Source organism: Bufo bufo, chromosome 4 (assembly GCF_905171765.1).
Source record: "Bufo bufo chromosome 4, aBufBuf1.1, whole genome shotgun sequence".
Classification (NCBI taxonomy): Eukaryota; Metazoa; Chordata; class Amphibia; order Anura; family Bufonidae; genus Bufo; species Bufo bufo.
In genome coordinates this window covers 528055547-528070881 of record NC_053392.1, presented here as the reverse complement: position 1 = coordinate 528070881, position 15335 = coordinate 528055547, and the positions used below count along the sequence as shown (strand labels likewise).

Here is a 15335-nt window from a genome sequence, read left to right as displayed (position 1 = left end):
GCCCCGCATCCCCCTTCCTCAAACACTAGCACTGAAGACATTTTACTGTACTTTCTATACAGCAGCACATACCTGTCACATCCAGAGCCTCCCAGGTGACGTCTCCTCAGATATAGATCTTCTCTGTCATCATCTTCTCCATTCGGTCCGGACACTTCTCTCAGTCGCCTCGTCTCTGCAGAGTGTGACGCATCTTAGCTTCCTTACTTTTCTGTACCCCCAAATACTATCCTGAATAAAAATGAGTGCCCCCCATAGTAACAGTACTCCTCATAGTCCCACCAATAGTAATTCCCTTCTAGAATGCTCTCATTAGTAATACTGCCCCCTACTGGACCCAACAGTGATAATGCTCCACAATACAAGAGTCCCTCCATTAGTAGAAGAGTCCACCAGTATTAATAATACCCTCACAGAGTCCCAGTAGAAATAAGGCCCCCTATTATTCCCCCAGTGGTAATAAAGCTCTCTATAGACCCCTCAGTAGTAATAAGGCCCCCATAGTGCTCTTAGAAATGATGCGGATCCCTCCTATAGAGCCCCCAGTAGTAATAAGAACGCCTAATGTCCCCTTGATTTAAAATGCCCCCACAGTGCCCCCAGTATTTATACTGCCCTCTACTGTTATAATGCTCGCCCTGAAGCGCCCCAAGTATTTATAATGCCACCTGCAGTCCCCCCTGTAGTTATATCGCCCACTAATTTTATAATGCTCGCCCTGAAGTGCCCCCAATATTTATAATGCAGCCTGCAGTGCCCCCTGTAGTTATATTCCTCCATCTAGTGTCCTCAGAAATGATAATTCCTCAGCACCTCCGCCATACAGTCCCATGTAAATAAAACTATTTCCCTCCCTCCGCCATAGAGTCCCATATAAATGCCATCACACCATCTCTCCAGCCCCCTCCAGTATACAGTCCCATGTAAATAACATTCCTCTCTATCTATAGCCCCCTCCAATATACAGTCCCATGTAAATAACATCACACCATCTCTCCTGCCCCTTCCAAGATACAGTCCCATGTAAATAACATCATCCCCCTCCCCAGCAGCCTTCAACATACAGTCCCATGTAAAGAACATCACCTCCTCAATATTCAGTCCCATATAAATAACATTACCCCTCAACATACAGTCCCATATAAATAACATCACCCTACCCCAGCCACTTCTAAATTTCAGTCCCATGTAAATAACATTACTCCACCTCACTGTCCCATGTAAATAACATCACTCCCTTCAGCCATAACATACAGTCCCAGTTAAATAACTACAACTCCCAACATTGCACTGCCTCTCACACTGAGTAATCTTCACTTACCTCTCCTCATGTAGCAGATCTCACCTCAGCCTCTCCACAGGGCTTCTTTTCACTGCTGAGCCGTCCTCTCCTGCACTGGTCACATGATGGTGACATCATCCCAGGTCCTTTTCAGCTACTGCATTCAGAACTGATCACATGACATGTGAGGTTATCACAGGTCCTTCAGCTCTTGCAGTGCATTAGATTCAATTGTATTAACAATACAGTTGTATCTATCTGGCAGGCAGGACATTCGGGCCTGGGACAAAACATCAGGGGCCCCCCTTCTTGAAGTCCCTGTAGGGACCCCTATAATTAATCACCTTGTAACATCTTGCTGCTGTCTGCTTCTATGTAAACAGGTAATACATGTATCAGTATAGTGGGCCCCCTGAATGAATTTTACAGGTGGGCCCTAGGCAGCCCAGTCCGACACTGCTTCAGGATACCATTCCTGTTAATATAATTTACAAATTCAATGATAGTTTTGTTAGCAAATAATTTTATATTTCAAACATTGTATTTTCACATAATAAGGGCTTGTTCACACGACCGTATGTCTTTTTCAGTGTTTTGCGGGCCGTTTTTCCCGGAATTGTTTTTCTGTATTTTATTTCAGTAGTGTTTCCGGTTCTGTTCCATTTCTCCGTTCCGTTTTTCAGTATGGCAGATACAGTATACAGTAAACACAGTATACTGTACAGTATACATAGAAAAAATTGGGCTGGGCATAAAATTTTCAAAAGATGGTTCCGTAAAAACGGAACGGATACGGAAGACATACTGAGTACATTCCGTATGTGTTCTGTTTTTTTTGCAGACCCATTGACTTGAATGGAGCCACGGAACGTGATTTGCGGGTAATAATAGGACATGTTTTATCTTTTAACGGAACGGAAAAATGGAAATACGGAAACAGAATAAATACTTAGTACATTCCGTTTTTTTCACGGAACCATTGAAATAAATGTTTCCGTATACGGACCGTATACGGAACGCAAAAAACGTTCATGTGAACGAGCCCTAACACTGGGTTTTCTGCCCACCACAGCCACAATGTCACTTGTCATTTATCTTACTCTAAGCAATCAGAATTCATAAACATTCCATTAGATTCTCTTTGTAAAGAGCAGTGACATGACCCCCTCACTGGAACACGTCTTCCCTCACATGTACTGCCTTAATGACCATACTATGTCACAGTCACCACACATACTGCAGCAGTGCCCAATTTCCTGCTTTTTTCAGAAGGCTAAATTGGAGCTGTCATAACCACGTAAAAAACATTCTGATATCTGTACACACTACATATAATTAATTAAAAAAACTAAAGGATTTATGTTAATTACTAGAGATGAGCGAATTTCTCGAAAATTCTATTAGGTCGGTTCAACAAATTTTCCAAAAAGATTCTATTCGATCCGAATTTATTTGTGGCGAATAGCATAAAAAAACAGCTATTTCCTGGCTACAGAGAGCCTTTATAGTGGTGTAGAACACTGTGCCTTGCAGTAACACGCATAGGGAGTCTGTTGTGGTAGTGAAATAATACTGTGAGTCCATATGACACGCAGATGATAGGTGTCTCTCTTAGAATCACTGCACTCTTCTCTTATTTGGGCAGGTATGGAGCCTAAACTGACCAAATAACGCCTTACAGGTCGATGTTAGCGTCAAGATGAAGCGCACTCCTTTTACACCGTCATCAGCTGATTCCGCATACATGTCTACAGAACCTGTTCTAGTAAACACTTATACAAATAGAGCCTCCCGACAGAGTGGAGAGTTTCTACCACCACATTTTGACCTAATTAGCTGTCAGACATTAGCGATCTGCTAGTGTCTGCTGTACCTAACCATGCTATTGTAATTCCTTTCTGTGCAGCGGTTACCCTAAAAAACATAGTTTTATTGGTATGCAAATGAGCCTCTAGGTGCTATGGGGGCTTCTTTTCAGCACCTAGAGGCTCCGTCCACTCACCATTTCTGCCGCCCAGCGCGCTCCAGCCCACCCCTCTCCTCTAGATTGACAGCCTACTCGCGCCTGCGCCGTGTGCTTCTGTGTTGGGGGTCTGATGGGGGGGTATGATCTGAGGTCTAATAAAGGATGAGGGTCTGATCTGAGGTCTGATAAAGTTTGGGGGTCTGATTTTTTCTTTTAATAGAGATCTGGGGGTCTGATCTGAGGTCTGATAAAGATTGGGGGTCTGATTGGGGGGTCTGATCTAAAGTCTGATACGACTTCCCCTGGTGGGGATCAGGGAAGCCGGATAGTGTGTGCAGATAGTTTCTTAAGAGGACACTGCCTGTATCATGGCAACTGTGATATTTCCACGGCAACAGCAACATTTGTGTGACATTTCGTGATCCTTGCCACTTTTCACATTGGTCTATGTTTAAGAACTAAATGTGAGATTAGACTTTGTCAGATTGTGGCTCATTTACTATGTGTTACTTTTGCAAAAGTCCCAAAAAAGTCACATCCAAAGGCAGGCAATCCCCTGGTCTACCTTTACACCTAAAGAATAAACCACAGTACACTCACACCAGATATATTATTAAGGTGCACCATATTGTTAATTTGGTGGAAGCACACAAAGCAAAGCCAGATTTAAAACTGACATAAAAACAACCTTAAATGATAAATGACCCCCTATGATTTTGTTGTAAAAATTCTATTATGATTTTTTCAGCTTTTCTACCTAGTTTTATATATATTAGGTACAGTGCCAAATACAGTGTAAACTGTAGAGAGGAGAAGTAAGGATCAAAAAGGGATTCTATGAAGTATACAGTTGCAAGAAAAAGTATGTGAACCCTTTGAAATGATATGGATTTCTGCACAAATTGGTCATAAAATGTGATCTGATCTTCATCTAAGGCCTCATACACACGACCGTTGTGTGCATCCGTGGCCGTTGTTCAGTTTTCCGTGATTTTCTGCGGACCCATTGACTTTCAATGGGTCCATTGAAAACTCGGAAAATGCACCGTTGTTCATCCGCGGCCGTGATCCGTGTTTCCTGTCCTATTTTTTTGACGGACAACGGTTCACGGACCCATTGAAGTCAATGGGTCCGTGAAAGAACACGGATGCACACAAGATTGGCATCCGCGTCCGTGATCCGTGGCCGTAGGTTACTTTCATACAGAGGGATCCTAGGATCCGTCTGCATAAAAGCTTTTTTAGAGCTGAGTTTTCACAATGGGGACGGATCCATTTGACGTTGACACAATATGGTGCAATTGCAAACGGATCCGTCCCCCATTGACTTTCAATGTAAAGAGTCCCTTTTATACCATCGGATCTGAGTTTTCTCCAATCCGATGGTATATTTTAACTTGAAGTGTCCTCATCACCATGGGAACGCCTCTATGTTAGAATATACCATCGGATTTGAGTTAGATCGTGAAACTCAGATCCGACAGTATATTCTAACACTGAGGCGTTCCCATGGTGATAGGGACGCTTCTAGTTAGAATATACTACGAACTGTGTACATGACTGCCCCCTGCTGCCTGGCAGCACCCGATCTCTTACAGGGGGCTGTGATCCGCACAATTAACCCCTCAGGTGCTGCACCTAAAGGGTTAATTGTGCATATCATAGCTCCCTATAAGAGATCAGGGGCTGCCAGGCAGCAGGGGGCAGACCCCCCTCCCTCCCCAGTTTTAATTTCATTGGTGGCCAGTGCGGCCCCCCCTCCCTCCCTCTATTGTATTATTTTCATTGGTGGCACAGTGTGCGGCCCCCCCGGCCCCCCCTCCCTCCCTCTTTTGTATTATTTTCATTGGTGGCACAGTGTGCGGCCTCCCCTCTCCCCCCCCCTCCCTCTATTGTATTATTTTCATTGGTGGCACAGTGTGCGGCCCCCCCTCCCTCCCTCTATTGTATTATTTTCATTGGTGGCACAGTGTGCGGCCTCCCCCCCCCCGATCATTGGTGGCAGCGAAGAGTTCTGATCAGAGTCCCAGTTTAATCGCTGGGGCTCCGATCGGTAACCATGGCAACCAGGACGCTACTGCAGTCCTGGTTGCCATGGTTACTTAGCAATATTAGAAGCATCATACTTACCTGCTGCGCTGTCTGTGACCGGCCGGGAGCTCCTCCTACTGGTAAGTGAGAGATCATTAACTTGCCACCAATGAAATTAATACAATAGAGGGAGGGAGGGGGGCCGAGGGGGGTCTGCCCCCTGCTGCCTGGCAGCCCCTGATCTCTTACAGGGGACTATGATACGCAGAATTAACCCCCCTCAGGTGCCGCACCTGACTGGTTATTTGTGCGGATCACAACTCCCTGTAAGAGATCAGGGGCTGCCAGGCAGCAGGGGGCAGTCATGTACACAGTTCTTAGAATATTCTAACTTGAAGCGTCCCCATCACCATGGGAACGCCTCTGTGTTAGAATATACTGTCGGATCTGAGTTTCACGATCTAACTCATATCTAACAGTATATTCTAACATAGAGGCGTTACCATGGTGATGGGGACGCTTCAAGTTAAAATATACCATCGGATTGGAGAAAACTCCGATCCGATGGTATAATAGGGACTCCTGACTTTACATTGAAAGTCAATGGGGGGCGGATCCGTTTGCAATTGCACCATATTGTGTCAATGTCAAACGGATCCATCCCCATTGACTTGCATTGTAAGTCAGGACGGATCCGTTTGGGTCCGCACGGCCAGGCGGACACCAAAATGAAATTTTTTTCATGTCCGTGGATCCTCCAAAAATCAAGGAAGACCCACGGATGAAAAAACAGTCCCGTATCACGGACCTACGGACCCCGTTTTTGCGGACCTTAAAAAAAAAACGGTTGTGTGCATGAGGCCTAAGTCACAATAATAGACAATCACAGTCTTCTTATACTAATAACACACAAAGAATTAAATGTTACCATGTTTTTATTGAACACACCATGTAAACATTCACAGTGCAGGTGGAAAAAGTATGTGAACCCCTAGACTAATGACATCTCCAAGAGCTAATTGAAGTGATGTGTCAACCAACTGGAGTCCAATCAATAAGATGAGATTGGAGGTGTTGGTTACAGCTGCCCTGCACTATAAAAAACACACACCAGTTCTGGGTTTGCTTTTCACAAGAAACATTGCCTGATGTGAATGATGCCTCGCACAAAAGAGCTCTCAGAAGAACTACGATTAATAATTGTTGACTTGCATAAAGCTGGAAAGGGTTCTCCAAAAGCCACTCCACGGTAAGACAAATTGTCTATAAATGGAAAAAGTTCAGCACTGCTTCTACTCTCCCTAGGAGTGGCCGTCCTGTAAAGATGACTGCAAGAGCACAGCGCAGACTGCTCAATGAGGTGAAGAAGAATCCTAGAGTGTCAGCTAAAGACTTACAAAAGTCTCTGACATATGTTAACATCCCTGTTAGCGAATCTACGATATGTAAAACACTAAACAAGAATGGATTTCATGGGAGGATACCACAGAGGAAGCCACTGCTGTCCAAAAAAAACCATTGCTGCATGTTTACAGTTTGCACAAGAGCACCTGGATGTTCCACAGCAGTACTGGCAAAATATTCTGTGGACAGATGAAACCAAAGTTGAGTTGTTTGGAAGAAACACACAACACTATGTGTGGAGAAAAAGAGGCACAGCACACGAACATCAAAACCTCATCCCAACTGTGAAGTATGGTGGTCGAGGCATCATGGTTTGGGGCTGTTTTGCTGCGTCAGGGCCTGGACGGATTGCTATCATCGAAGGAAAAATGAATTCTCAAGTTTATCAAGACATTTTGCAGGAGAACTTAAGGCCATCTGTCCACCAGCTGAAGCTCAACAGAAGATGGGTGTTGCAACAGGACAACGACCCAAAGCATAGAAGTAAATCAACATCAGAATGGCTTAAACAGAAGAAAATACGCCTTCTGGAGTGGCCCAGTCAGAGTCCTGACCTCAACCAGATTGAGATCCTGTGGCATGACCTCAAGAAAGCGATTCACACCAGACATCCCAAGAATATTGCTGAACTGAAACAGTTCTGTAAAGAGGAATGGTCAAGAATTACTCCTGACCGTTGTGCACGTCTGATCTGCAAATACAGGAAACGTTTGGTTGAAGTTATTGCTGCCAAAGGAGGTTCAACCAGTTATTAACTCCAAGGGTTCACATACTTTTTCCATCTGCACTGTGAATATTTACATGGTGTGTTCAATAAAAACATGGTAACATTTAATTATTTGTGTGTTATTAGTTTAAGCAGACTGTGATTGTCTATTGTTGTGACTTAGATGAAGATCAGATCACATTTTATGACCAATTTGTGCAGAAATCCATATCATTCCAAAGGGTTCACATACTTTTTCTTGCAACTGTAAGTGACTGTAGCTAAACAATACCTTCATTGAGGCCATTACAGGGGAAATTCATGTTTGCAAATGCTGCTGAAGCTAACATCTCAGTGAAGCTAGACCTGCAGATATCTGCTGATCACTTGGATGGATAAAAAAAAATCTAAAATATGCATCTTAGGCCTCATGCACATGGCCGTTGTGTGGCCGTTCTGTGCATTGGGGACCACAATTTGCGGCCCCCAATGCATAGGCAACATCCATGTGGCGGCCAGGACGATTGAGACCCATTCAACTTGAATGGGTCAGTGATCCGTCCACACCGTAAAAAAATAGAACATGTTCTATTTTTTTGCGATGCAGGGGCACGGACAGAAACATTACGAAAGCACTCCATAGAGCTTCTGTGGGGTTCCATGCCTCCGTTCCGTACCGCAGCTCCGGATTACAGACCCATTCAAGCGAGTGGGTCCGCATCTGTGATACGGGGAGTACACGGGCGGTGCCCGCATATTACGGACCCGCAATACGGCCACGGCTGGGCAACGGTCATATGCATGAGGCCTTACACTGACACTCCTTTTTTAGTATGCTTGTGTTGGTTAAAGAAAAGACTGCACTTTGTAAACATGGTCTTAGGGATAATGCATACATAACATTCTTTGGTAAAGGCTCTTCTAATCTTAGAGGACAATATCAGATCCTGTCCTTGACTCTAAATATATAGCTATCCCTCAGCCAAAAATTAAAAGATCATCAAGAGATTAGCCCCGGTAGGATTTCTACACAACATTTTTTTGTTGTTTTAGTAACATCCCAAAAATTGTGAAAACCAACAAACAGTGAGGGTTAGATGGTCTCTTGTTTAGTTTTATCATGCTTTTCTTGATTTCGTTAAGGTGTAGAACAATTAAAGTAATGCTTAAGAAATTTAAACTCTGCAATATGGGCCAGTTATTTCCCAACAGCATTTTTTCCTAAAAGGGTTTTGAAATAACAGACTCACATATGGGTTTAGCTGTGACATTTTACACATAGCAACAGTCACAAATAAAGAGAATAACAAGTGATGGGTTACAGTTACTTAAGCAGCACATTGCTTATTCATAGACCGTCAGAGGAGGACAGACTTACTGAAGCTAATATGCAACAACTGAATAACAAACTACAGACGGGAGATGCACTCAGTGCCCTTTGCCCATTGACAAGGTGCTAGCAAAAGTTTCTATTCATAGGAAGACATTAAAGATGTTGTCTCACTTCAGTAAGTGGCATTTATCATGTAGAGAAAGTTAATACAAGCCACTTCCTAATATATTGTTATTATCCATATTGCTTCCTTTGCCGGCTGGATTCATTTTTCTATCACATTTTACACTGCTCCATGGTTGCAGACCACCCTGCAATCCATCACTGGTGGTCGTGCTTGCACAGTATAGGAAAAAGCACTAGCCTATGTGTGCTCCCATGGTCCCGGCCACCAGATGAAACTTTTTCCTATAGTGTGCAAGCACGCTACCACTGATGGATTGCAGGGTGGTCTGTAACCATGGAAATGAGCAGTGTATAATGGGGTGAAAAAATGAATCCAGCCAGCAAAGGAGACCATATGGATAATAACAATATGTTAGGAAGTGGCTTGTATTAACTTTCTCTACATGATAGATTCAACTTACTGAAGTGAGAGAACCCCTTTAAGAGGGTCATTTATTAAGGTTCGTGTTTTAGACGCCGGTCTTAATAACCCCTGCACTGGCGATAGATCTTCTGAAGTTATGAAGAGGCGCCGGCCGCTACATAACTTCGGCGCATCCACCACAGGTCTAAATGTAAGACATCTTTCTTGCTCTCATAAATTTAAACCATTTTGTATGCTTAAAACTGGCTTAAAAATGATAAATGAGATGAGCCTAATGGCCCATTGCCTTCCCCTCCCACACCATGACCCCTTTTTTAGACCTGGCGTGAACGGGAAAAAGTCACAGATTGTGGCGCAAAGGTTGCGGCGCAATCTGCAACATATATACACCAGAAAACTGACCCCCTGATTGCCGTTACTTATTTGTAACCACTATTAGGATAACTATGATAACGATTATCTGTGGCACGTAGGTTTAGATGCCTCACTTAGCAGTCGCTGCAAACACTAGCACACCTAACTTTACAGAACTGGAATTCACTCCTGTATTGATATTTTAACTAGGCACATGGTTTTAAGTAACTGTACTCCGCCATGAGGTCCCTTAATGATCACCCAGCCCCTGCCTCTGCTTACATCACAGGCAAAATGAATTTTGGGTAAACAGTTGTGAATATAGTAGAACTCTAACCGGAGATGCTGGATTTGCTTATTACATGTGAGGCAGGGGTGCACCTAGCCTTTCTTCTCTCTGAGGCAAATACTGAAACACCCAGCTCAGGCAGAGTGATAATGATGACAGCGGCCTCTGATAGGCTACAGGAACTAGGACTAGAGGAAACGGTGGGCCAGGGAGACATTGCTCCCATGCCCCTGTATTGCTGTCCTGAGTACAAGGGACAATGCCCTGGCACATTAATACAGACCACCAAGGGCACCTCAAACCACCATCTGGCCTGTGTCCCTTATACCAGAGCGTGCCCCAGAGAATCCTTGTGCCATTCTCCTTTTCACTTATGCGAGCCTGCCCAGGGACGACATAACCTATGTAGTGTTCCACTAGGTAAATGTGGGCACTACACAAGGGTCAATTGGGCCACGTTGTTCTCCACCTCCTGTGGGACAGTGGCAGGGTATTTCACAGTACATTTTAATGCATTTTAATATGTATTTTATGTGTATTTTCCTGTGGCATGTGTAGCAGGCCTATTAGGGTGTAGTTCAGCATCCTAGGCACTGGAGGGAGCTAGGGAACCCCTAGTATATATATTTAGACCCAGACAGGGAGGAGTTAGTCTGTGTAGTCAGGAGTCTGTGTAGAGACAGAAGGGAGTGTGCACTTTAGCCAGAGAGAAGCTGAGGGCCACATCCTGACATGCAGCTAGACAGCCCAGGCTTCTAGTTGACACCAGGAGGCTAGTAAGTGTGGATTAGTCTGCCTGAGGATATTGAGCCAGAGTTAGCTCAGAAGATTGTAACCAGGGGAAGAGTTGCCTCCTGAGAAACCAAGTTCCCATAACCAAGCAGAGCAGAGCCAGTATTCCAGCTAGACAAGTAAGCTGAAGGGCAGAAGTATTATACCTAAAGCAAGGATATATACCTGAGGAAGTTTGCTACCAAGGATAAAGCCAGCATTAGGGCATACGGGCCTTGGGATATAAACAGCCAGGAGTTCTGAGGAATAGTGCAGCCTGGTCTGTGAGTGTTGATTTTACCCTCTGAGTATTGTCACGGGGTTCCGAAGGTGCACTCGGTCCCCCATCGCCCGCAGACCTGTTGCTTAGCTTTGGGAATGAGGATCTGTGTTTGACCTCATTCCCAGGGCGGCTTTACTAGCTGGGTGGCTCCCTGCTCCTAAGTCTGCCTTGAGCGCCAAGCTGATCACTCGGTGCTCGACTGGTTGGTCTGTCGGTCATGTGATGCTGGCCACGTCACATGACCCTCACTCCCCACTATAAATACAGGCAGCCTGCTGGCTACAGGTTGCCTGTTAATTTCTAGGTTCCTGGCTATTTGTTGGACTGCTGTATACTTACCTGATCCTGTTCCTTGACCATCCTTTTGCCTGATCCTCCTGTACTGCGCATCCGTCCTGGTATTGTGACCTCGGCTCCCACCTGACTACTCTCTTAAGACTCCTCTTGTACTTCTCTGCTCTCCTGGTATTTGACCCCGGCTTCTCCTGACCATTCTTTGCTTAATCCTTTGTACTTTGTAGCTTTCCTGGTATTGACTCGGTCCGTTCACGTCCTGTTGTTTGTCTGTCTGTCTTCCCTGCACATATCCTAAGTTAGGGACTGCCGTCCAGTTGTCCCCTGTCATCAGGACTCGTGAGGCAAGTAGGCAGGGCCAGGGGTGAGGGTGGAGCGCAGTGGTCACTACCCTTCCCCCTGTGTGTGTGTGGACGTGACCGTTACAGATTAACAGGCCCAATAACCACTGTATCATGAATCCTCTTACTACCCTGACTGACCATGTCTCTAACTTGACACAGAGGGTGCAGGAGCTAGGAGAGAAACTCTGTTCTAGTGAGTTAGGGCAAGGTTCTTCCACTCCTCTGTCCTCCAGTCCATATTTTGAACCCCAGATCAAGCTCCCAGAACCCTTTTCTGGAGACCGGAAGAGGTTTCTCTCCTTTAAGGAGAATTGCAAGCTCTACTTCCGTTTGCGCCCCGTGTCCTCTGGTCCCGCAAACGGTCCCCTGTGTGTGTGTGGACGTGACCGTTACAAGTATCTTGCAAAGAATATTGTACCTGCCATTGATGTGAAAGCCTGCTTTATATTGCTGCATTACCTGGAACTTTACAAAAGACTGTATAAAGTTAACTGTTTCCAGTAAAGGAAGTTTTGGTTCACCATAACAACGTGTTCCTCACTTATTACCACTATCATCAATCGGTGTGCCACTGTTACAGGCACTGGCGTCACGAACCTTAAAGGGACCTTGCCCTAGGCACATTAAACATCTGCAACATCCAGGGCACAGTGCCATCTTAAGAGCATTATAGGCACCCGGGCAATACAGTGCACTGGGGCCCTGTCTACACAATCACACACTAGAATAGTATACACCCTATAGTATACAGCACCACACAGTATGCAGTATAGCACCCTATAGTATACAGCACCACACAGTATGCAGTATAGCACCCTATAGTATACAGCACCACACAGTATGCAGTATAGCACCCTATAGTATACCGCACCACACAGTATGCAGTATAGCACCCTATAGTATACAGCACCACACAGTATGCAGTATAGCACCCTATAGTATACAGCACCACACAGTATGCAGTATAGCACCCTATAGTATACAGCACCACACAGTATGCAGTATAGCACCCTATAGTATACAGCACCACACAGTATGCAGTATAGCACCCTATAGTATACAGCACCACACAGTATGCAGTATAGCACCCTATAGTATACAGCACCACACAGTATGCAGTATAGCACCCTATAGTATACAGCACCACACAGTATGCAGTATAGCACCCTATAGTATACAGCACCACACAGTATGCAGTATAGCACCCTATAGTATACAGCACCACACAGTATGCAGTATAGCACCCTATAGTATACAGCACCACACAGTATGCAGTTTAGCACCCCACACTATACAGTACCCCACAGTATATAGTAGAGCAGTATAGACCCCCACACTATACAGCACCTCACTGTATACAGCACCCCAAACTATACACGATACAGCCCCCCACACTATACAGTACAGCACTCTACACTATACCGCACCCACAGTATACAGCCCCCCACACTATACAGTACAGCAGTATAGCACTCCCCCCACTATACAGCCCCCCCCCCCCCACTATACAGGCCCCCCACACTATACAGGCCCCCCACACTATACAGCCCACCACACAGTATACAGGCCACCCCCCCCCACACACAGTATACAGCCCACCACACAATATACAGCCCATTACACAATATATAGCCCACCACACAATATACAGCCCACCACACAGTATACAGGCCCCCACACAGTATACAGCCCCCCACACAGTACACAGCACCCCACTATACAGTAGTTTACAGTATATTAAAATAACAACCCCATGTCACCTTTTTCTGATGTAATCTTTACACAGAAAAGCTCCACAGTTAACTTCTGCAACACTCCTGATAGGACCTGTGATGACTTCATAGCCATGTGACCAGTAATTGCTAGGTTACTGGTCACATGGTAATGATGTCATTAAGGTCCTAGATCAAAACTCATTAAGGTCCTAGAATTAAGATCATTAACACAGTACGATCATGATGCCTGTGTAGCCGACAGCCTGACACCCGGGGCAGTAGCTAGCAGGGCTCAAGAGGCAGCTGCCTTGGGCCCCCCCAGGAGCAACTGGGCCCAGGGCAGCTGCCCCTTTTGCCCCTTGGTAAAGACGGCCCTGGCGGCAACGCTGCTAAATGACGGTTGGGAAGTTGGCTGGTGGGTTCACTGGGCAGGCGGGCCCCCAGGCAAGTGGGGCCCCCGGGCAACTTCCCAGCGTGCCCATTCGAAAAGACGGCCCTGCCAGGGCACCTCAACCACCATCAGGCCTGGTCCCTATATACAGAGAGTGCCCCAGAGGACTTCTGTGCCAGCCTCTTCATCACTCCTGTACGCTGCCCAGGGTCTCCCTACAAACTGTGAGTAACCCTCGTATGCCTATGTAACCGTGACCTCACATCGCAATACCCTGCAGGGCTGCGTACTGTACCATGAGTAGCCAGAACTTTATTTACCTCGGCCCACCTATTGCTCACACCGTGACCTCACATATAATTCCCCTGCAAGGTCTGGCATACCGCACATGGGCTGCTAGATGGCCGCTACCACATCCGCAATATCCAGTCCCCATAGCTCTCTGTGATTTTATAGATATGTAAATTACCCTTAGATGAGTCCTGTCTCCTCCATGCTTGAGAGATGAGTCCAGCGTTCTCTGATTCTGATCCCAGCCAAGCCCACTGTGAAGGAGCCCAGCACCGCCCCGCATCCTCCGAATCTCCTCCTTGCTCCCCGACATCACAAAGCTAGAGCACCATAATCCCGCGATGCGCGAAATAGCGCATGCGCAGTTTGTTCCCTGAGGCTGATGCCAGCACAGGGAAGGAACACTATGCCGACACTGCGCATGCGCTAGCTCACGCATCGTGAGATTACGGAGCTCTAGCTTTGTGACGTCGGAGAGCAAGGAGGAGATTTGGAGTATGCGGGGCGGTGCTGGGCTCCTTCACAGTGGGCGTGGCTGGGTTCCGGAAATGTTAGTATCCTCATTTACATATATATAAAATCGTTTTTTTTTTAACAATAAAAGCACAGAGAGCTATGGGGACTGGATATTGCGGATGTGCTAGTGGCCATCTAGCAGCCCAAGTCCTCAGCTCTATACCCAAAATCCAGGTGACAGGTTCCCTTTAAGAAACACATATCAGCACTGGCAGGTATCAAATATACAGGAGTAAGGGTACTTTCACACTAGCGTTTTTCTTTTCCGGCACTGAGTTCCGTCAAAAGGGCTCAATGCCGGAAAAGAACTGATCGGGTATATCCCCTTGCATTCTGAATGGAGAGTGATCCGTTTAGGATGCATAAGAATGTCTTCAGTTCAGTCATTTTTTATGTCTACGGTTTTTATGTCCGGCCAAAAAAACTGAAGACTTGCCTGAATGCCGGATCCGGCATTTTTTTTTCATAGGAATGTATTAGTACCGGATCTGGCATTCAAAGTACCGGAATGCCGGATCCGTCCTTCTGGTCTGCGCATGCGCAAACCGAAAATAAGGTGAAAAAAATAAACACTGGATCCGTTTTGCCGGATGACACCGGAAAGACCGATCCGGCTTTTCAATGCATTTTTCTGACTGATCAGGCATTTTTAAGACTGATCTGGATCCTGATCAGTCTTGCAAATGCTATCAGTTGGCATACGTTTTGCCGGATCCGGCAGGCAGTTCCGGTGACGGAACTGCTTTCTGGATCACTCTGCCGCAAGTGTGAAAGTAGCCTTAGACACATTCAAACTACAGACTACAAGACTCAGA

At 45.7% G+C, this 15335-nt stretch overlaps 1 long non-coding RNA gene across 1 annotated transcript; it reads left to right on the top strand.

Moving 5' to 3' along the window:
* The first annotated feature begins 409 nt into the window (after positions 1-409).
* Positions 410-14444, top strand: LOC120997401. Its single transcript, XR_005778165.1, has 3 exons — positions 410-423; positions 9362-9367; positions 14331-14444. It is a non-coding gene; the product is annotated as an uncharacterized LOC120997401 (long non-coding RNA).
* Positions 14445-15335: the final 891 nt, after the last annotated feature.